The following is a 22,600-nucleotide window of genomic DNA, read 5'->3' on the forward strand; positions in this document are numbered from 1 at the left end:
AAAGGGTCAAATGGCTTTGTATTTACAATCTGGAAGTGCCATTGCACCCCGGCTTTTGAAACTAGAATAACTACTCATTACAAATGACGTTTATAGCCATAATCCACAGCATTTCATAACTCGTAAAAGATAAGACTTTGGTACGAAACTTGAGTTATGTTGTGTTGTTGACCCAGCGGTCAACACTCCCCCCTTCCGTGTTCATGTCGTCCCCGACATGACCTGATTGTCGATGGCGATGTGGTCTTTGCTGTCGTTTTGGCTTCATCTGTTGCACTGCTTGTAACTTTGTCGAACCACAACAAGAACTATGATCCATTAGAGTGGACATCTATCATCATAACCATTTATCTTTTGAGATCCTCTGATTACTTTTATGTCTGCTATTCTTCATTGGGGACTTCTTTGTTCCTGTGTAATCATGTTGTTAGTGTTGTCTGCAGCTTTGTCATTGTAGGCCATTCTTCGACTCGCCATTGAGGAGAAGTATGCTATGATCTGAAATTGGTGCTCCAATTCATTTGTCAATTGATTTGAGTAGAATTTCCTTATTGTTGATGTAGAAGGAATATGTACAAGAGGATGGTGATAGGTGTCTTTAGATTAGGTTCTAAAACCTGGATGACCAAAGGGAAAAAAACCCGGTGGAAAAAAAAATGCCTTTGGTATACGCTCTTATTGGAGTTGAGCAGTTGAACGTGAAGTACATGTTCATGAAAGGTGAGTGCTTGGGTGAAACACGAAAAGAGTGCCTGATGCAAGTGCCAATTATGGGACACTCTATATGCATATGAGAAATTTGTCACCAAAAGCATGCAATGTGAAAGAAGGAGATGATGGGTGTTTCGAGGAATAAATGTAGCACATGTGACATCAAAAGATGTCTCAATAGCTTCCACCTTTCCAAGAAGGGTTGTCGATGTAGAAGTTTCTCCACTCGTATCTCACTGTGCTCAGTACGTGAGTGTCTTTTGGACCTTCTCCTTCACTTCACCAGACTTAAGTACTTAGACTTCGACTCTTTTGCTCACCTATACCAGCATGAGCGACACAATGTAAATATGCTCAACTCTTCCAACTTGAGCAGTACCTAGAATAGCTAAGACACTTAGACCACATAGAATATTACCTTGAAGCTTTGGGACTAATACCTCACTCATTTTGTGACTTAGCTACTCGACTCTGACTTGTATGACTTGTCGGTTGCATGTTGACACTGCTTTGTGACAAGTTCTTCGGCTATTGTAGTGGCTGTTGAGACATACTTGGTGAAGTTTCATCGTTTTCCTGTACCTTCTTCTCTTTGTAGTGCTCATGCCTCTCCTCAGTCTTTTCTTCATGTGGATTATGGATTTTTTTATTTTTCTTAATAATAAACAAAGAAAATCTTAAAACAACTCAATAAAAGAAAAATCATTCAAATAGAAATCTAAATGCTATGTACACTATACACATGTCCCTAGGGGCTCATATATGGATTTTGTCCCCATACTCCTTTGTAACACTACTATGAGGGCATATACTCTAAATTCGTCAAAAAATTATCACAATAAAATGCAAAAATTCAATGCATCTCACAAAACATTGCCCTCTAATAGTCATAATGTTAGGTCCGCATTCAGAATGCCTCCCCCCTTCCTATTTGGAGTCATCCTTTACGACAGGGTATCGCAAAGGGTATGTGTTGTGCTTGGGCAATTAAAAGTTGTGCCTATGCAGGCCTTGTAATGTAGCCCTATTATGCATACACAGTCAATGCATGGAAAAGATTTATATTGTGCAAGATGTGGGTATACGCAATTTGCTTATTGGCATTTGTTGGCGAGGCTTCCTATTATAAGCAATGTAATGGTCTTTGAAGCTCCTGTATCGTTGCTTGATTGAAGTGACTTGCTCTCTTCTAACTGTACTGTAATCGTAGGAAGAATTGTAAGAATTCAAGCGGCGATGCACTGACAACAGTTTTGTTGTTCTTCTTTGGGACCCATTTCTTTGCGATTATTGGTTGTTTTGTTGCTGACACTCGTTTGGGAACCCATACTTGCCCGTGCTTCGTTTGTGTTTGAAGAGACTTCTTTAAGATCCACCTTTTTGTTGTGTGAGTCGACAGTGGTCTTTGCTTCAGCCCTTGTACGCTTGGTTGGGGACGGGATTTAGGCTTTGAAAGTTGATACTGTGGTTGTTTTGGAATCCAAATGAATTCCTGACTTTTTTGTGCTTGAATCAACTTCTTTGGAGCCCAAACCTGAGTTGTGAAAGATTGCGACTTTGTGATATTCTTACCCGTTCATGCACGCTTTCCTTGTTTTTGTTTTGGTGTTGGATCTTGTGATTTGTCATTAGAGATCTTTGTCTTCTTGATCCATATCTGTTTTTGGCCGATCTGGGTTTTTGGTATCCAGATTTGTCGAGATTTTTGGCTTTGACTTGTTGTCCTGTTCTTTTGACCTGTCATGGTTGTTGCTGAAGGGGTTGGTGATAGTGATGGCCTGAGTTGATGATAGGGGATGTCGTAAGATTCATCACTATCGCTACTATCCTCAGCAAGGTTGACTTCTTGTACTTTCCCTTGATTTTTTGGCTAGTAGTGGAAAGTTACTATCTGTTTGCTCGTGGGTGGTAGTTTCTTGGAGGACTTTTCTAGCCCATTGATTAGAGCATTGTTAGCTCGTTGCTCTGGTCGTATTCCTCCTAGCTGAGTCTTTGCATCCTTATTAGGAGCCATGTATGAGGATTCTTGTGGTGGCTGTGTCTTCCCCGAGGACTTTGAAATCCACTTTTGATGCACTTTATTCGTGTAGCAATGACATTGATTCCCGTGTCGTTGATCTTCTTGAAGCTCAAAGTGTTCTACAGAGCCATAGAAATCGTCGTCTTCTTCATCTTTTGATTCTCCACATTTCTTTGTTTGCTCCTTATTTTAAGAGCTTGCTGATGTCTGGATCTCTTTGTTTTCGTGGATTACACTCACTGCAAAATAAGGAACGACATCATAGCCATTTTCATCACAAAACTTTGTTGTGGGAGCATCCTCCACGGCGCACACGTCCAGAGTAGCCAAGATGTGTTCCCATCCAAAAGGCTCTAACTCTTCTTTAGGAAATGGTTCTGGGATATAGTCCCTATCCTCTATAACCCGCTCTAGGATACATTCCTCACGTTTCAAGCTACCACATTGTGAAGCTCCACACATCCACAGTTCTTTAGGCTTACCTAACCAAGCTGGGAGTTCTGATCCTGCTACTGTGGTGGAATCAAACTCCTCAACCGGTGTTCTCATCACATCCCTATAGCTATGGTCCCTCAAGTTTATCTTTGTTATGGTTTCCATATGTCTCATGTATATTTGGTCATAACCCCAATCTTGGAACATTTTCAATTGTCGCATGAATGGTCTTCCCAGAATGATGTCATAGTTGTTCTTCTTGCCAAAGTCAACAACAGCAAAAGTGTGTTCATATTCAATGCCACAAGAAGTAACAAGTACTTTTTCTAGCAGTCCTAGGGGCTTTTTCTTGTGTCCGTCTGCAAGCTGCAGGGTCATTCATGTGGATATCAAGGCAGGTTTTCCCCATTTTTTCCAAACCTATTTGGTTGCAATGGCCACACCAGCTCCAGTGTCAAGGATTGCCATGGTTTTTACACCATTGAATTCCACAGGAAGGGTGGTGTTTCCATATTCTCCCTCGTAATACTTGCCTACCTTGTTTAATGGCACTGGCCTAGTATTTAGTTGAGGCATTTCAAGCTCTTTGATGCCTTCCTCGATTTGAGTCATTGGGGTTTTTACAACAAATTTCTCTAGACATTTACCCACATTAGCCCACATGTTTGGTTTTATTCTGAGCAACTCGGCTAACATGATTGTACAGGTGACTGGGGTAGATAGAATATGTACTAGCCCCTTTGAATCGATGGCCTTGTTGGGAGACAGTCTCTGTGATGGGACTGCAACCACATCTGACTTGGTCTCGTAATCTCCCATGTAGGACGGTAGTGTTCTTAGAGAATGGGGTTGACTATCCATAGATTGTACAGATCCTTTGTCACCCCAATACGATTGCACGTCTAGATTCATTTGAGATCCAGTCTCAAATTCCTCTATTGGTGGTAGAAACACTCCTCGTTCATCACCGTTCTTGTCTACTAGTCTTCTTAGGTCATCGGCTTCATTGGACTCTCTGATTTGTTTCCACAATTTGTCAAGACCATCTATCTCTTTACAATCCTCAGGCATATCTTGGTGAAATCCGTCGGAAGAGTTATCCATGGTATTCAGTACTATCCTTGGTTCTAATGCTGGGTCTTTGAGATTTGTTCTGTGCTCATGACTAGAATCTGGCTCTTTTAGTTCCTGGTTTGGTGGGATTACTTGTGTAGGCAGGACACGGATCACATCCTCACGTTTTGCAACTGGTGGTTCTAGTAAAGCTTGGGTTGTTTGAATCATTTTTTGGCACATTTCAAACCTTTGCTTTTCTAGTTCCGCATAGGGATATGTCATCCACCTGTGTTTTTGGGTTTGGTTGTTTTTGAGCCTCACATCATAGGCTTTCAAGAGGGCATCTAATGTCTCATTAACCTTCTCTACCAACACACATCCTCCTGAACTAGCACTTCTCGGTTTCTCATCCGTGGATGGTTCTTCTAGAGGTTTAACCATCTGTGTAAGAGAAGGTGCCTCCTTTTCTTCATGTTGTTTTATCTTCTCCTTAGCTTTGGTAAGCTTCTCAGCTAGGGATTTTTGCTCTCGTTCCCTGCGTGCTTTCATCCTGGTCTTTCTAACTTTCCAGCTATTTCGTTTGCTCTTGGTTTTCTGACTAGGTGCATCTGTCTCTGGTCCATCATCTATCTTTGGACTCGTGTCACTTTTCATGTTCTTTGTCTCTGGATTCTCATCAGCTTTATTTGGAGCTTGTGCTCTCGTAACCACTTGAACTGGTACGACATTTTCATTTTCTGAGCTACTAGGTAGCTGAACAATCCCTAATACATTTGTCGTGATTTTCCTGATTTGGTTTGGGTTTTTTGGGCAATCGGGGATCAAGTGAGTGATGCCACACTCAAGACAATAGGCTTTTACTTCAGTGAACTCTGTATGAGGACATTGTTTGACCAAGTGGTTGTCACGACTTTTGTGAAAATCTGTCTCTGGTTGAGGAGATTCTTTTAGTATTTCCTCTTGGCTATAAGCAAGCTTTGACCTAGATAAGCCGCTATTTACAATGAATCGCAATGTCCTTTCGTCCATTTCATACCTTCTTTCTTTCGACTGAAACCCAGGAGGTGGAGGTTGTACCGGCCTCACCACTCCATGTGTTTCTCTGACATTTTGTTGCTCCGAAGGGTAGTACTCACTTTGGTTGCTATACCACATTGTAGCTGGTACTAGCGTTGGTTTATTTGATGCTTCCATCCTTGGCATGTATCTCATGTCTACTGGAATTCTAGCACTTGGCAGCGGAGGTTGTTGTCCTAAGACAAGCTGTGGCCTTAAAACTCCTACTGGTCCTGGCGCATTCCCCGTAATGTATCTAGGTGGAATAGGTGCTTCTGGAACAGGTTGTACATACCTCTCCCTAGCATTTTCCATGCTATAATAGCACTCTTCCCCCGTATGGCTCGTCCATTTTCTCTCAATTTCACACCACTTTGGCTCTCCCGAATCAGACCTTACAAGAGGAATCAACCTCTTGACCAAGTCGTCGATAAGCTTTTCTTGATCAATAGGTGCCGTTGGCTTGGCAATGGACTCACTTATCTGTGAAACACTGTGTTGAGAGGATGTGTCATCTCCTTGACTCTTTAAGTCCTTTTCTTTGTATGCCTCACAGTTATCCACTAGATAAAGAGCTTCTTTGATTCTGTCTTTGGTCCATCATCTATCTTTGGACTCGTGTCACTTTTCGTGTTCTTTGTCTCTGGATTCTCATCAGCTTTATTTGGAGCTTGTGCTCTCGTAACCACTTGAACTGGTATGACATTTTCATTTTCTGAGCTACTAGGTAGCTGAACAATCCCTAATACATTTGTCGTGATTTTCCTGATTTGGTTTGGGTTTTTTGGGCAATCGGGGATCAAGTGAGTGATGCCACACTCAAGACAATAGGCTTTTACTTCAGTGAACTCCGTATGAGGACATTGTTTGACCAAGTGGTTGTCACGACTTTTGTGAAAATCTGTCTCTGGTTGAGGAGATTCTTTTAGTATTTCCTCTTGGCTATAAGCAAGCTTTGACCTAGATAAGCCGCTATTTGCAATGAATCGCAATGTCCTTTCGTCCATTTCATACCTTCTTTCTTTCGACTGAAACCCAGGAGGTGGAGGTTGTACCGGCCTCACCACTCCATGTGTTTCTCTGACATTTTGTTGCTCCGAAGGGTAGTACTCACTTTGGTTGCTATACCACATTGTAGCTGGTACTGGCGTTGGTTTATTTGATGCTTCCATCCTTGGCATGTATCTCATGTCTACTGGAATTCTAGCACCTGGCAGCGGAGGTTGTTGTCCTAAGACAAGCTGTGGCCTTAAAACTCCTACTGGTCCTGGCGCATTCCCCGTAATGTATCTAGGTGGAATAGGTGCTTCTGGAACAGGTTGTACATACCTCTCCCTAGCATTTTCCATGCTATAATAGCACTCTTCCCCCGTATGGCTCGTCCATTTTCTCTCAATTTCACACCACTTTGGCTCTCCCGAATCAGACCTTACAAGAGGAATCAACCTCTTGACCAAGTCGTCGATAAGCTTTTCTTGATCAATAGGTGCCGTTGGCTTGGCAATGGACTCACTTATCTGTGAAACACTGTGTTGAGAGGATGTGTCATCTCCTTGACTCTTTAAGTCCTTTTCTTTGTATGCCTCACAGTTATCCACTAGATAAAGAGCTTCTTTGATTCTGTCTTTGGTCCATCATCTATCTTTGGACTCGTGTCACTTTTCGTGTTCTTTGTCTCTGGATTCTCATCAGCTTTATTTGGAGCTTGTGCTCTCGTAACCACTTGAACTGGTATGACATTTTCATTTTCTGAGCTACTAGGTAGCTGAACAATCCCTAATACATTTGTCGTGATTTTCCTGATTTGGTTTGGGTTTTTTGGGCAATCGGGGATCAAGTGAGTGATGCCACACTCAAGACAATAGGCTTTTACTTCAGTGAACTCCGTATGAGGACATTGTTTGACCAAGTGGTTGTCACGACTTTTGTGAAAATCTGTCTCTGGTTGAGGAGATTCTTTTAGTATTTCCTCTTGGCTATAAGCAAGCTTTGACCTAGATAAGCCGCTATTTGCAATGAATCGCAATGTCCTTTCGTCCATTTCATACCTTCTTTCTTTCGACTGAAACCCAGGAGGTGGAGGTTGTACCGGCCTCACCACTCCATGTGTTTCTCTGACATTTTGTTGCTCCGAAGGGTAGTACTCACTTTGGTTGCTATACCACATTGTAGCTGGTACTGGCGTTGGTTTATTTGATGCTTCCATCCTTGGCATGTATCTCATGTCTACTGGAATTCTAGCACCTGGCAGCGGAGGTTGTTGTCCTAAGACAAGCTGTGGCCTTAAAACTCCTACTGGTCCTGGCGCATTCCCCGTAATGTATCTAGGTGGAATAGGTGCTTCTGGAACAGGTTGTACATACCTCTCCCTAGCATTTTCCATGCTATAATAGCACTCTTCCCCCGTATGGCTCGTCCATTTTCTCTCAATTTCACACCACTTTGGCTCTCCCGAATCAGACCTTACAAGAGGAATCAACCTCTTGACCAAGTCGTCGATAAGCTTTTCTTGATCAATAGGTGCCGTTGGCTTGGCAATGGACTCACTTATCTGTGAAACACTGTGTTGAGAGGATGTGTCATCTCCTTGACTCTTTAAGTCCTTTTCTTTGTATGCCTCACAGTTATCCACTAGATAAAGAGCTTCTTTGATTCTGTCTTTGGTCCATCATCTATCTTTGGACTCGTGTCACTTTTCGTGTTCTTTGTCTCTGGATTCTCATCAGCTTTATTTGGAGCTTGTGCTCTCGTAACCACTTGAACTGGTATGACATTTTCATTTTCTGAGCTACTAGGTAGCTGAACAATCCCTAATACATTTGTCGTGATTTTCCTGATTTGGTTTGGGTTTTTTGGGCAATCGGGGATCAAGTGAGTGATGCCACACTCAAGACAATAGGCTTTTACTTCAGTGAACTCCGTATGAGGACATTGTTTGACCAAGTGGTTGTCACGACTTTTGTGAAAATCTGTCTCTGGTTGAGGAGATTCTTTTAGTATTTCCTCTTGGCTATAAGCAAGCTTTGACCTAGATAAGCCGCTATTTGCAATGAATCGCAATGTCCTTTCGTCCATTTCATACCTTCTTTCTTTCGACTGAAACCCAGGAGGTGGAGGTTGTACCGGCCTCACCACTCCATGTGTTTCTCTGACATTTTGTTGCTCCGAAGGGTAGTACTCACTTTGGTTGCTATACCACATTGTAGCTGGTACTGGCGTTGGTTTATTTGATGCTTCCATCCTTGGCATGTATCTCATGTCTACTGGAATTCTAGCACCTGGCAGCGGAGGTTGTTGTCCTAAGACAAGCTGTGGCCTTAAAACTCCTACTGGTCCTGGCGCATTCCCCGTAATGTATCTAGGTGGAATAGGTGCTTCTGGAACAGGTTGTACATACCTCTCCCTAGCATTTTCCATGCTATAATAGCACTCTTCCCCCGTATGGCTCGTCCATTTTCTCTCAATTTCACACCACTTTGGCTCTCCCGAATCAGACCTTACAAGAGGAATCAACCTCTTGACCAAGTCGTCGATAAGCTTTTCTTGATCAATAGGTGCCGTTGGCTTGGCAATGGACTCACTTATCTGTGAAACACTGTGTTGAGAGGATGTGTCATCTCCTTGACTCTTTAAGTCCTTTTCTTTGTATGCCTCACAGTTATCCACTAGATAAAGAGCTTCTTTGATTCTGTTTTTGGTCCATCATCTATCTTTGGACTCGTGTCACTTTTCGTGTTCTTTGTCTCTGGATTCTCATCAGCTTTATTTGGAGCTTGTGCTCTCGTAACCACTTGAACTGGTATGACATTTTCATTTTCTGAGCTACTAGGTAGCTGAACAATCCCTAATACATTTGTCGTGATTTTCCTGATTTGGTTTGGGTTTTTTGGGCAATCGGGGATCAAGTGAGTGATGCCACACTCAAGACAATAGGCTTTTACTTCAGTGAACTCCGTATGAGGACATTGTTTGACCAAGTGGTTGTCACGACTTTTGTGAAAATCTGTCTCTGGTTGAGGAGATTCTTTTAGTATTTCCTCTTGGCTATAAGCAAGCTTTGACCTAGATAAGCCGCTATTTGCAATGAATCGCAATGTCCTTTCGTCCATTTCATACCTTCTTTCTTTCGACTGAAACCCAGGAGGTGGAGGTTGTACCGGCCTCACCACTCCATGTGTTTCTCTGACATTTTGTTGCTCCGAAGGGTAGTACTCACTTTGGTTGCTATACCACATTGTAGCTGGTACTGGCGTTGGTTTATTTGATGCTTCCATCCTTGGCATGTATCTCATGTCTACTGGAATTCTAGCACCTGGCAGCGGAGGTTGTTGTCCTAAGACAAGCTGTGGCCTTAAAACTCCTACTGGTCCTGGCGCATTCCCCGTAATGTATCTAGGTGGAATAGGTGCTTCTGGAACAGGTTGTACATACCTCTCCCTAGCATTTTCCATGCTATAATGGCACTCTTCCCCCGTATGGCTCGTCCATTTTCTCTCAATTTCACACCACTTTGGCTCTCCCGAATCAGACCTTACAAGAGGAATCAACCTCTTGACCAAGTCGTCGATAAGCTTTTCTTGATCAATAGGTGCCGTTGGCTTGGCAATGGACTCACTTATCTGTGAAACACTGTGTTGAGAGGATGTGTCATCTCCTTGACTCTTTAAGTCCTTTTCTTTGTATGCCTCACAGTTATCCACTAGATAAAGAGCTTCTTTGATTCTGTCTTTGGTCCATCATCTATCTTTGGACTCGTGTCACTTTTCGTGTTCTTTGTCTCTGGATTCTCATCAGCTTTATTTGGAGCTTGTGCTCTCGTAACCACTTGAACTGGTATGACATTTTCATTTTCTGAGCTACTAGGTAGCTGAACAATCCCTAATACATTTGTCGTGATTTTCCTGATTTGGTTTGGGTTTTTTGGGCAATCGGGGATCAAGTGAGTGATGCCACACTCAAGACAATAGGCTTTTACTTCAGTGAACTCCGTATGAGGACATTGTTTGACCAAGTGGTTGTCACGACTTTTGTGAAAATCTGTCTCTGGTTGAGGAGATTCTTTTAGTATTTCCTCTTGGCTATAAGCAAGCTTTGACCTAGATAAGCCGCTATTTGCAATGAATCGCAATGTCCTTTCGTCCATTTCATACCTTCTTTCTTTCGACTGAAACCCAGGAGGTGGAGGTTGTACCGGCCTCACCACTCCATGTGTTTCTCTGACATTTTGTTGCTCCGAAGGGTAGTACTCACTTTGGTTGCTATACCACATTGTAGCTGGTACTGGCGTTGGTTTATTTGATGCTTCCATCCTTGGCATGTATCTCATGTCTACTGGAATTCTAGCACCTGGCAGCGGAGGTTGTTGTCCTAAGACAAGCTGTGGCCTTAAAACTCCTACTGGTCCTGGCGCATTCCCCGTAATGTATCTAGGTGGAATAGGTGCTTCTGGAACAGGTTGTACATACCTCTCCCTAGCATTTTCCATGCTATAATAGCACTCTTCCCCCGTATGGCTCGTCCATTTTCTCTCAATTTCACACCACTTTGGCTCTCCCGAATCAGACCTTACAAGAGGAATCAACCTCTTGACCAAGTCGTCGATAAGCTTTTCTTGATCAATAGGTGCCGTTGGCTTGGCAATGGACTCACTTATCTGTGAAACACTGTGTTGAGAGGATGTGTCATCTCCTTGACTCTTTAAGTCCTTTTCTTTGTATGCCTCACAGTTATCCACTAGATAAAGAGCTTCTTTGATTCTGTCTTTGGTCCATCATCTATCTTTGGACTCGTGTCACTTTTCGTGTTCTTTGTCTCTGGATTCTCATCAGCTTTATTTGGAGCTTGTGCTCTCGTAACCACTTGAACTGGTATGACATTTTCATTTTCTGAGCTACTAGGTAGCTGAACAATCCCTAATACATTTGTCGTGATTTTCCTGATTTGGTTTGGGTTTTTTGGGCAATCGGGGATCAAGTGAGTGATGCCACACTCAAGACAATAGGCTTTTACTTCAGTGAACTCCGTATGAGGACATTGTTTGACCAAGTGGTTGTCACGACTTTTGTGAAAATCTGTCTCTGGTTGAGGAGATTCTTTTAGTATTTCCTCTTGGCTATAAGCAAGCTTTGACCTAGATAAGCCGCTATTTGCAATGAATCGCAATGTCCTTTCGTCCATTTCATACCTTCTTTCTTTCGACTGAAACCCAGGAGGTGGAGGTTGTACCGGCCTCACCACTCCATGTGTTTCTCTGACATTTTGTTGCTCCGAAGGGTAGTACTCACTTTGGTTGCTATACCACATTGTAGCTGGTACTGGCGTTGGTTTATTTGATGCTTCCATCCTTGGCATGTATCTCATGTCTACTGGAATTCTAGCACCTGGCAGCGGAGGTTGTTGTCCTAAGACAAGCTGTGGCCTTAAAACTCCTACTGGTCCTGGCGCATTCCCCGTAATGTATCTAGGTGGAATAGGTGCTTCTGGAACAGGTTGTACATACCTCTCCCTAGCATTTTCCATGCTATAATGGCACTCTTCCCCCGTATGGCTCGTCCATTTTCTCTCAATTTCACACCACTTTGGCTCTCCCGAATCAGACCTTACAAGAGGAATCAACCTCTTGACCAAGTCGTCGATAAGCTTTTCTTGATCAATAGGTGCCGTTGGCTTGGCAATGGACTCACTTATCTGTGAAACACTGTGCTGAGAGGATGTGTCATCTCCTTGACTCTTTAAGTCCTTTTCTTTGTATGCCTCACAGTTATCCACTAGATAAAGAGCTTCTTTGATTAACTCATTTAGCGTCATCCTCCTTATCATATGCAGATCCTTCTGAAGGCCTGCATGTCTCATTCCCAGGATAAAGATCAGCATCAGTCGTGCTTGCGTAGGTAATTCTGCTCTCGGACAGAGCTTAACATATTTCTTGAGCCGTAATGATGCTTTGCGTACTGATTCATCCTCTTTCTGTTTGAATCTATGGATTTGCGAGACCGTGTTGTGAGCAATGCCTTTTGGCGAGAATTCTTCAATAAACTCCTCAAACAGCTCATCTAGGGTCTCAAAATCCCATTTTTCCACCGAGTCGAACCATGTAGTTGCAGCATCTTCTAGAGTTAATCCAAATTCCGCAAACTGTGTCGCAAAATCTGAAACTTCCTCTACTCTAATCACTCTTCTAAAAGCCGTTACGTGATCTCTCGGATCTTTATCTCCGGAGTATATTATGTTTACCCATTTCTGGACTTGGGATGGTCTAACTCGTCGATTGTCTATAAGTCTAACCAGATACTCTCCCAATCCTTCTCTCGTTATCGCTCTTGAAGGGAATCCTGGTGGGTCTCTTCTTGGAATTCCTATAGGAATTCTCGTGTTTGGTGGAGGCATTTGTGGTCCTTCATTGACCAAATATCCACCTCTTTCTAGTACAGTCTGTGGGTTTGTGCTTTCTACAACTCTCTATTCTCGTCCATACTTGTCGACAACTATAGATCTCCATTGACAGTCGACTCCGTATGTGTAGACATATAAGAGCTTGTAATCCGTTATCTCTTCTAGGTATGGATCTGAGCACCTATAAAGATTGACCTCATTGTCATCAATGTATCTATATAGTCCTTCACTCTCATGACCAATCATCCAAACTCTCTCAACAAGATGGATCTTTATCAATTGCAAGTTTGGAAGATCCATTGTGGGAGGATATTCCTCTATCGTCAGGATCTCCAAGCTTGTGTAAGCTGCGTTTGAATCTAGGGTAGACATGATTTCTGGGCTTAAGAGCTTTTGCTTGGTTCAAGTAGACTTAGTCCACTGTGTTCAAGTGCTTTGGTTAGGGAAAAGTAGAAACTATGTCCAAAACCGCAATCAAGAACCTCACTGCTCTCAACTACACCACCTAGCCACATATACACATACGGAAGGTAACTCACCTAATCATGCCAGATTCGTACGAAACTTAAGGAACACCATCCCCTCACTATGATACACCTGTCCCTACGCTTCTACACTCAAAACCCTCACTCTAAACCCGTCTGCGGAAAACGCATAGGATGACAGAGCAGAATTTTGAAAGTGCCCGAAACTGAAATTTATGAGTACCTATGCGTAGCTTATGTCGCCACGATTTTATAGACTACTAGCACGCAAAAAACAGACATCGTTTGATACACTTACGGCCACAAATAGCTCGTAGATGCGTCGGCGTGTGCGCTTCGTCTCGCGTGGAATGCTTGGCGTTGTCGCGTAGATCTCCTCGAGCCTACAACAATGGTGCAGTCGGATCTCCAATGTGTTGAGCGAGCCGGGCGTAGCGAGAGGATAAAGCTCACGCTTACTCTCTTTCTCTCTCACACACAGTAGATGGCAGCGCTCTAGTTTAGATTATGATTTAAAGTTCCCCTCCCTTTACAAAATGGCCTAGGTACCTTATATACTAAGGCTACTTTAGGTTTAACCAAAAATGGGGTTGAAAGGGTCAAATGGCTTTGTATTTACAATCTGGAAGTGCCATTGCACCCCGGCTTCTGAAACGAGAATAACTACTCATTGCAAATGACGTTTATAGCCATAATCCGTAGCATTTCATAACTCACAAACGATAAGACTTTGGTACGAAACTTGAGTTATGTTGTGTTGTTGACCCAGCGGTCAACATAGTCTTGGGTTGGTTTCAGCTTCACAACACACCTCTATGTTATGGCACCTATAGCAGCTTCCAATTAGATGAATACGCTCACTCGGGATGGTGAGTGGTCTAGTGGCGGCCATCTAATGGAGGGCTATAGGTATCACAATACTTATCTTACTTGTTCTAAACTACAGCTACTGATTATACCACCTTCTTCATTAGACCTTCCTATGGACTTGGCCGGTGGACTTTGCTAATGGACATCCTGGTGGACTTTGCTAGTGGACATCTTGGTGGACTTGGTCGATGGACTTTGCTAGTGGACCTCCCGGGTGGATTGTGAATTTCTCACACAAATGTGAATTTCAAGCACCAAAATTTTGAAGAAAGACGTGTTTTGCAATTGAATATCCAAAATTATGCTTGGAAAACAAAAAAATTGGTTAAAACTTAAAGATCTTTTTTTGAAAGTGATGGCAATCGCCAGCTTGTCACAACCACACTTTATTCAGCATCAGACCACGACGCGCGGACCATCCCTTGCCCACGTCCAAAGTGTGCCCAAGGGGTGTTGAACCCACCCCCTAAGGGATGGAAGTCCAATACACTAACCACTTTGGGACAACCCACTTTGGTTAAAACTTAAAGATCTTGTAAGGATATTTCCCCAAAAGTGGAAGGGTTTTCTAAAATTCTTCCAAAACCCAAGCACTTTTATATAGACTAGTAAAACGGCACCGCCTCCGGCGGCAGCATGGCCCTTCTTACCCTCAAGCCCCTTGCTCTTGACAAATTTTATAAAAGTAGATCAAGAAAAGTACTCTCTCTCTCTCTCGTCTTTTGAGTAGTGCTCGAAAATTACCTAGGTCTACCCTTTAATCCCACCTTCAAAATTTGAAATCTACCTTAAAAGAGTAAAAAAATCTAGTGTATTTGAGAATTAAACCAAGTTTTTTGGAAAGAAACTTATCGAGCCCTGGTTCTAAGGTCCCTCTCTCTCTCTCTCTCTCTCTTACCACACGGATACATGTATGTATGTGTTTATACAACTCCTCATGACACGCACCTGATGGACACTATCACCAATAACCTACTAATACTTGTTTACCCATGATAAAATTCTAATGTGGTCATTTGGGCCTTTTCCATGTGGCACTGCTTCGGAATGAACAATTGCAATTACATGAGTGAAGGCAAGTCTGTATCGCCCCACATTGCTTTGGAATGACCTCATTTCAATAGTGATACAGACTTGCTATTCACTCAACAAAAGCTCACCACCTTCAGGTCCCACTCATCGTCAATCAACCTCAATGTAGACACCATTTCCCTCTTACCCCATCTCGGCGAGATCGCCATTCAGAACACCCTCTTCATGTGTGCTTCTCTAGGCAAGTTCCCCAACTACCCCAGCGGCTAAAGACGCCTTTCACTTACAGGTCAAGGGAGCAAAGCAAGTAGCTACACTTGCGTATAAACGTGCAAGTTAATTATGGTTTTTTCCTTTATGGTGATTTGGACATTTCCCTTGCATTTGGCACATGTGCTAGTATTGATGGGCATTCTTGCCTCTCTCTCTCTCTCTCTCTCTCTCTCTCTCTCTCTCTCTCTCTCTCTCTCTCTATGTTGGCACACATGGATGTAACTTTTGGTCACATAGCTTATTTTGGCCTCTTGAAGACGTCAATATAACATTTCAATGCCTTCTCTCTCTCTCTCTCTCTCTCTCTCTCTCTCCCCACACAGCTAGTAGCACTTCTAGATTCATTTTAGCATCTCCTTTTTGTACCCAGACATGGTATCAAATTCACTAGTTTCTAACGGATTGGTCTCATAGGTCATTTTGGCCTTTTGAAGTCGTTAATATATCATTTCATTTCTTTGCCGGCAAGTTCGCCCGCCTCTCTCTCGGTTTTTGTGCAAGTTGTCTCTCTCTCTTTCTGATCGCTGTGTGCCGAACTTGCAGGCCACACTTGCCGATTGAACGTGCTGTTGACGTGTGGCAGGGAGGGGGGGGGCAGAATCCCTCCCCCCATTAGATAGTATAGATAAGCAAAGGCCTAACTACACCCTGCATAGTGTCACTGATTCATTTGGTAAAGCCTTCAAGATGAACTTTTAACAACAATTAGCACAACCCTCTTTACGTTCACCACTTTACGATCACATGTACAAATTACCCACACATAGATATCTCAATACATTTCCAGTATAAATTGCACACAGAAATGGCCCTACCCAATTACAATATGGAATTTGGTTATACATGAAAAGAAATATAAACACACAAACCCATTTCATACGGTTTCCTCTCGATAGGGTATGTATTGCATGAAAGGTACGTGCATAGGTACATTAACAATACAATTGAACCAGGGGTGACTATGTGTATAGGTACATTAACAATAAAATTGAATCAGGGTGACTATGCATGTGCGCGAGTGTGTGTGCGTGCGCGGGTGAGCGTGCGTGTGTGTGTGTGTGTGTGTGTGCGAGAGAGAGAGAGAGAGAGAGAGAGAGAGAGAGAGAGAGAGACCATGGTTGTAGTGCAGGATTGACGCATGAAGTAAGTCACCTGTTTTGAGCACCTCTCAATGCTTGATGCAGATCCCTTTGCTACTCCAAGCATGGCCTCAACCTTTTTCAAAGATCTACATTGCCAGTGCTTGGCCATGCAAACTATAAAATTTTGATGAAGCAGACCAATTGCATAAAAAGACTCTAGCCTCTAGTCCAAGGGCAAGTGAAACACCTTGCAGACATGATGTGCATGAAGCATTTGCAAGCTAAACTCTCTCTTGAATCTTGCCATTTTTTTTCTAAATCGATTAACAATGAAGATTCAAATTTTCTTCCTAGATTGGTGCAGCCCTCCGTCAGCATCATTGCTTGCCTGTTAGCCTATGGATTTCTCTTACCTCCATGCACATTCCCTATGATTACCGGGTGCCTTTAATAGCCTTTGACACCCTCTTTGCTTGAGTCGAAATTCTCGCCATTGCAATCACGCATGCACGTCGCACGTGCACACACACACACATACCGGGTACTCTTATGATGGACCATTGCATAGAATGAACTTAAAACTTAGAACTCAAAAGTAAGGAATGCTAAAAATACACAGAGCGTCAGCACATTAGTAGCCAAAACAAAAGCCCATTGCCTACCTCCAATTAGAACATTACTTGAACCAGCAACGTCAGGAGACAAATAGGTAGGGGACAAATAGGTTGGGTTGTCAAAGGCTACAACCAACAACATTAAGGTGCACATTAAGGTGCAAATTAATCAGGTTGTGGTGTTGTGTTAACCTATACAGAGTCGGCTCACCATCCTTGTTAGCGAAACCCTCCTGCAACTACTTCTATCGATCTCATCAAAGCTTTGTATGCTTGCAATCGTGTTAACAACTGTTCCATCCTCCAATTAGCGTCCACATTGTCTGTTGTTGTTGTCAGATTCCTTTTGAGAGGTTTCACCGTTCAACGAGAGAGAGAGAGAGAGAGAGAGAGAGAGAGAGAGCGAGAGCGAGCGAGAGAGAGAGAGAGAGAGAGAGAGAGAGAGAGAGAGAGAGAGAGAGAGAGAGTTTTTCAAACTGCACTGAGTGTAGAGCAGCAAGATGACCGCCATCGTGAATTAGCATGATTAGAGGTTGGAGGTGCGTGCATGCATGGATTGTGTGTGTGAGAGAAAGAGTGTGTGGAGGGAGAGGCGGGGTGAAGGAGGGCATTAGGGCCAATTCAAAGAAAAATTGGGTTGTTTCTTCTCTCACAAGGATACCTAAGGACGTAAAAATGTAGCCATGTCTCCAACAATATGGCATTCTAGGACACATGTCACCTTCTTATTGGTTTCTCTCTCTAGAAATTTTCACCTTTTTAGCCATAACTTTCACAAAGGAAGGTCTAAATTGGGTGCTCAATAGCTCATCTGGTGGTGCTTGTTGAAATCTTTTTAAAGTGTACCAATGCTGGATACTTTTGATGACCTCTACACCATGCTAGTTGGTATTTTTTGTTTTGTGTCTTTAGACATACCTTCTTTGCTTCAAATTGGCCCTAATGAGAGAGAGAGAGAGAGAGAGAGAGAGAGAGAGAGAGAGAGAGAGAGGGGAGGGGGTGGTTGTGTGTGTGTGTATGTGTGTGTCAGAGAGAGAGATAGAGAGAGAGAGATGGGGTGGAGGGGGTGGTTGTGTGTGTGTGTGTGTGTGTGTGTGTGTGTGTGTGTGTGTGAGAGAGAGAGAGAGAGAGAGAGAGAGAGAGAGGGTGGAGGGGTGGTTGTGAGGTTAGTTACATAGAGAGAGAGAGAGAGAGAGAGACTCTATTCATGGATGTGTCTTCATAAAACAAACAGATTGTTAACTAGATGTTAGGATCTTTTATCTATGAGACTAGACTAAGTTTGACTACACACATAACATACCAAGCAAATAAAGGTCAAAGTCAATCTCACAAGAGACTACTTAGTACTTAATATAATTTCAGATTGCACCAAACATGGACACCCTGAGCTCCTGATGAATTCCATCTTCTTTGGCATCCTCCAATTTGTCGTGTAAGGGTGTTGTGAGCACATATATCGTACACAATCTTCTCTACTCCTTGCTCTCCATCTTCATATGTTTCTCTTGGTTTCAAATTCATATTAACTTGAGATCATTGCTAGTTCACTGATTCAATGCATCCACAAAGAAAGAGAGAGAGAGAGAGAGAGAGAGAGAGAGAGAGGGAGAGGGAGAGAGAGAGCTTGGATACTTCGAAAAAGGAAGAATGTATTACATATGGCAAGTTGGACTAGATCAAAGGCTTAAATGCCTAAAATAAAAAAAGAAAACTAAGTACAAATATTAATATCTCATATCTGTTCTCTGCCAACTAGGGCAGCAGTTCAACCCCAAATGTGAGGCATTTCCATCTTACACTTGTACATCAAGCAACAAAAAATTCCGCAAAGATGCGAGCCCCATCAACCTTCCTGTGACGATGAGTAGGAATTATTCTCATTTGAAGTCAACAACTTGAGCACAAGACATACATTGCAGTGCAACCCATTGCTTCCGGTACACATACAAGAAGAAAATGGATTTCACCCGCATTCTCAAGTTACCGGCAAACAAAATGGGCAAAAAACAGCAGTGTGAAAGAAACTTTCAAGGAGCCCCCTTCCTTAGCACCAACAGATTTACATGATTTGGGGCCCTTTTGTCAAGACAGCCTGCTGCACCTTGGTTATAATCCAACATAGCACATTGCACAATTTTACAAGCTTGAGGCTTCAATTCTTGACCAAGAAAAAATGAAGCCCTACGAGCTTGAGTCGTCTAAGTCCTCAGCCTCATGGGTGTCCACTCCTAGACCAATGTTGCTCTCTTTTATACCATATTGCCCCTCCTCATGGTCATCCTCCGCCACCTTTGCAGACAGTGGTTGATAAATAAGACGAATGTGAACCTTTCCTCTGAATTTTGGCTCATCCTTCTTTAGATTATCTACAACATCCACCCAAACGTCTTGCTCAACTTGGGGTTCTAATCCACTGAGAGAGACGAGCCCTATCCCAATGAAATCATCGAGCTTAAATGGGTCATGATCAAAAAGTTGAATAGTCAAATTTTGTGACTCCAAATCTTCTACTTGCACATAGAACCATGACCAGAAGCAAGTTACTTTGCTTGATCAACCGCAGAAGGTGACTCATGAAGAAACACATTGAACGTGACAACGACACTTGAGGATCTGAAAATCTAACCACCACTTACATCAAATGTATGTGCTTCATTCCAAACTGGGCATTTTGTGTTCATCTTTGTTGAGCTTGTCCATAAGTAGCCCTGCTTTCTTCTGATGTAGGTCACCGCATAAGGATCTAACTCGTCCTAGATATCATCCTTTGCAACATCTTGATCCTCAACTAGCCCAACTTTCAATTCCGCAACTGGCTTCAACATCAAAAAGCTGTAAACAATGGTCGTCTCTGCAAGTGAAATTCCAACAAGTACATGTCATAGGCATATGCGAGTCCACCTCCACGTGTAATCTCCCGGTAGGATCGGAATCACCAAACGATTGGGCCAAACTAGCAAATCTATCAAAGCGGTCAAGATTATATTCTGCAAGCAATGTCAACCAAACATAAACTGTAAATAACTTTCTTTTATCTTCAAAAATACATACAAATATACAGTTCTTACGTCCACTGCATTGTCAACTGCTCGAATTGCCAATAAGTCTCCTCCAAGAAACTTTGTTTGGAAATCAACAATGGGCTAACAAGACACAAAGCTCTCTCTCTCTCTCTCTCTCTCTCTCTCTCTCTCTCTCTCTTCTCTCTCTCTCTTTGTGGAATTAAGTTGCAGTATATTACAGTGTGATATGACGTCATGCTACACCAATCTCATAAACCCTAAACACTCCTCTTAAAGGGTATGATCCAAAATGCTAAGGAAGTCTTCCAAACTTTTCTGTCGAACAATGTTCCAAGGCACTGTGACTTTACAAAGGTACACTTTGTCAAACACAACAAAGTTCGTGGCATTCCATATGAAGTACAAAAACCATACTCTGAGTGACTGCATAGAAAACTGAAGACTTGCTGAACACAAATTAAACAACCCAAAAGTAAGAGTGAACTGAGACAATTTAGTAGGAATCCAACTCTGTACACGTGCCAATATCCATCTCCACCACTCTTTAATAGTTTTACAATACCAAAATACATGCTTAATTGACTCACTTTTCCTACAATAAGGACATTTGCCATCAACAATATTCTTCATCAATAGAAGATCCCCAACTGGTAATGCACCAACAATCAAGCGGCATAGAAAAACTTTATGTTTGAAAATACATGGTTTAGATGACTGTCAGTCTTTTAACCCACCATTCTTGAGACTTGTTCATCTTCCATTGTTTATTGCATCTACCAGCATAGTCCACCTGAGGTAACAATAGACTATAGAATTGAGATGTTTTGGACCTCTACCAATTAGCACCTCCTGCTGGCAAATACTAGTCTCCGAATCTGTCAAGTAAGTTATCATTTGCAGGAACCTCCAACCTGAAAGTGTATGCACACAATTCTGCACATGCTTCTCTGAATGCTGCATTAAGTCTAAATTGTCTTCGAGTTGCAAAAAAGGGCACAAACTGACTCTGAAAGTCCAACATTTGACCAATGCTACAAACTCCTTTCTTGTGCATTCTTACTACCATTGTACCCAACACATAAGCAAGTGGTTTTTCAAACAACAAGATCCAATATAAAATTTCTTGACTAATAGAGTTCCCTGTGTATCTATTTCTCCCTTGCCAAATGAGGTGAGAGCATACAAGTAGGACAAGTAGTTTTAATATGCACATGTGTAAATAGTTTGTCTCAATCAGACATCTCCCACAACCCATGATAATAGACTACAAACGATTTAATAATCTCCCATAGACATCATGCCCAGAATGTGTCTCTATTCAGCCTATGTTTTAACATTGTGGCTCTTCTAGCATGAGCATGTGCAGTTAGGTCCAGGAACCCCCAATCCCCCTGTATTCTTGGTCTGACATACATAATCCCATTTTACAAAGGAACAAGGTCTACCTTTGTTACCCCACAAAAATTTCCTAAAGCAAGCTTCAACCTGAGCATAATCTTTCTTTTTCCATTCCAGCAAAGGAAGATAATATAGCAAGTAAGGTATCAAGATGGTTTGCAAAATTTTGAGCCTTACATGAAGAGGCGACTCATCACAAAACTAGGCAACAGTTTTTGTGCTAACTTTTTGATTTACCCACCTTAGCAACTGCTGATTTGTTACATCCACCCCCATAGGATATCCCAAATACCTGAAAACAGTTCCTCTCTGAATTCTTTGGCCGGCCCACACTAAATTCTGAAAATGCTCAGTAGTCAAGTCCATGAGTACAGATTTATGCATGTTTAGTTTCATTCCAGCAGCTAGTGAGAAGACTCGCAAATAGGCCCATACATTTTATTAAATTTATATTAGTGGCATGCAAAAACAATAAAGTATCATCAGCAAACCCTAGGGCAATGAGCTGCTCCTTATTCAATTTCAAACCCTGAATATTACCCAAGGAACATTACATTTCAAGAAAGGTGAACATTGGATGATCCCTCTCTCTCTCTCTCTCTCTCTCTCTCTCTCTCTCTAGCTCAGTAGTGTCCTAGGCAGACGGCTCATTAGTGATGGAGAAATATTTCCAGGCCTAGCACCAGTGGGGCTGACTGCTAAGGAATACTAGGCTAAACAGGAGCACTGCCATGATAAAAGCAAAGAAGCCAAGAGGTCAAGTCAAAAGAGAAACCTCCAAAGGGCTGTCAATGTCAAATCAACATCAACCAATAGCTACTACCAAGTGCTGATAACAACCAACCACCTTTAAGAGAGATCCTTCCAAAAATGTCAAATCACCATTATTTAACAAAATCAAAAAACAATGTGGACCACTTTGGCAAAGATAGATTTAATTGAAGGTAGTTAACTATTTCTCATGTTCAATTACAGGTCCCAAGAAGCAGTAAAGCATGTAATATAAATCTGCTTCAAAACTCAATGTTGAATAGTTCATACTATTTTGAACGTCAAGATTTAAAACGTGGTCCATTCTGATAGTTTTTCACTCATTTGTAAGCGACATGGGCAAAACCAAAGGGGGGCTCGCTTTTCATCTTCCTTCAAT

General features: G+C 42.4%; 1 pseudogene; it reads right to left on the minus strand.

The window, feature by feature from the left end:
* Positions 1-19,210: 19,210 nt before the first annotated feature.
* On the minus strand, positions 19,211-21,816 carry LOC147417649 (synaptotagmin-4-like; annotated as a pseudogene).
* Between the last annotated feature and the right edge of the window lie 784 nt (positions 21,817-22,600).

Source organism: Adiantum capillus-veneris, chromosome 30 (genome assembly GCF_014529385.1).
Source record: "Adiantum capillus-veneris isolate H3 chromosome 30, ASM1452938v2, whole genome shotgun sequence".
NCBI classification, from domain to species: domain Eukaryota; kingdom Viridiplantae; phylum Streptophyta; class Polypodiopsida; order Polypodiales; family Pteridaceae; genus Adiantum; species Adiantum capillus-veneris.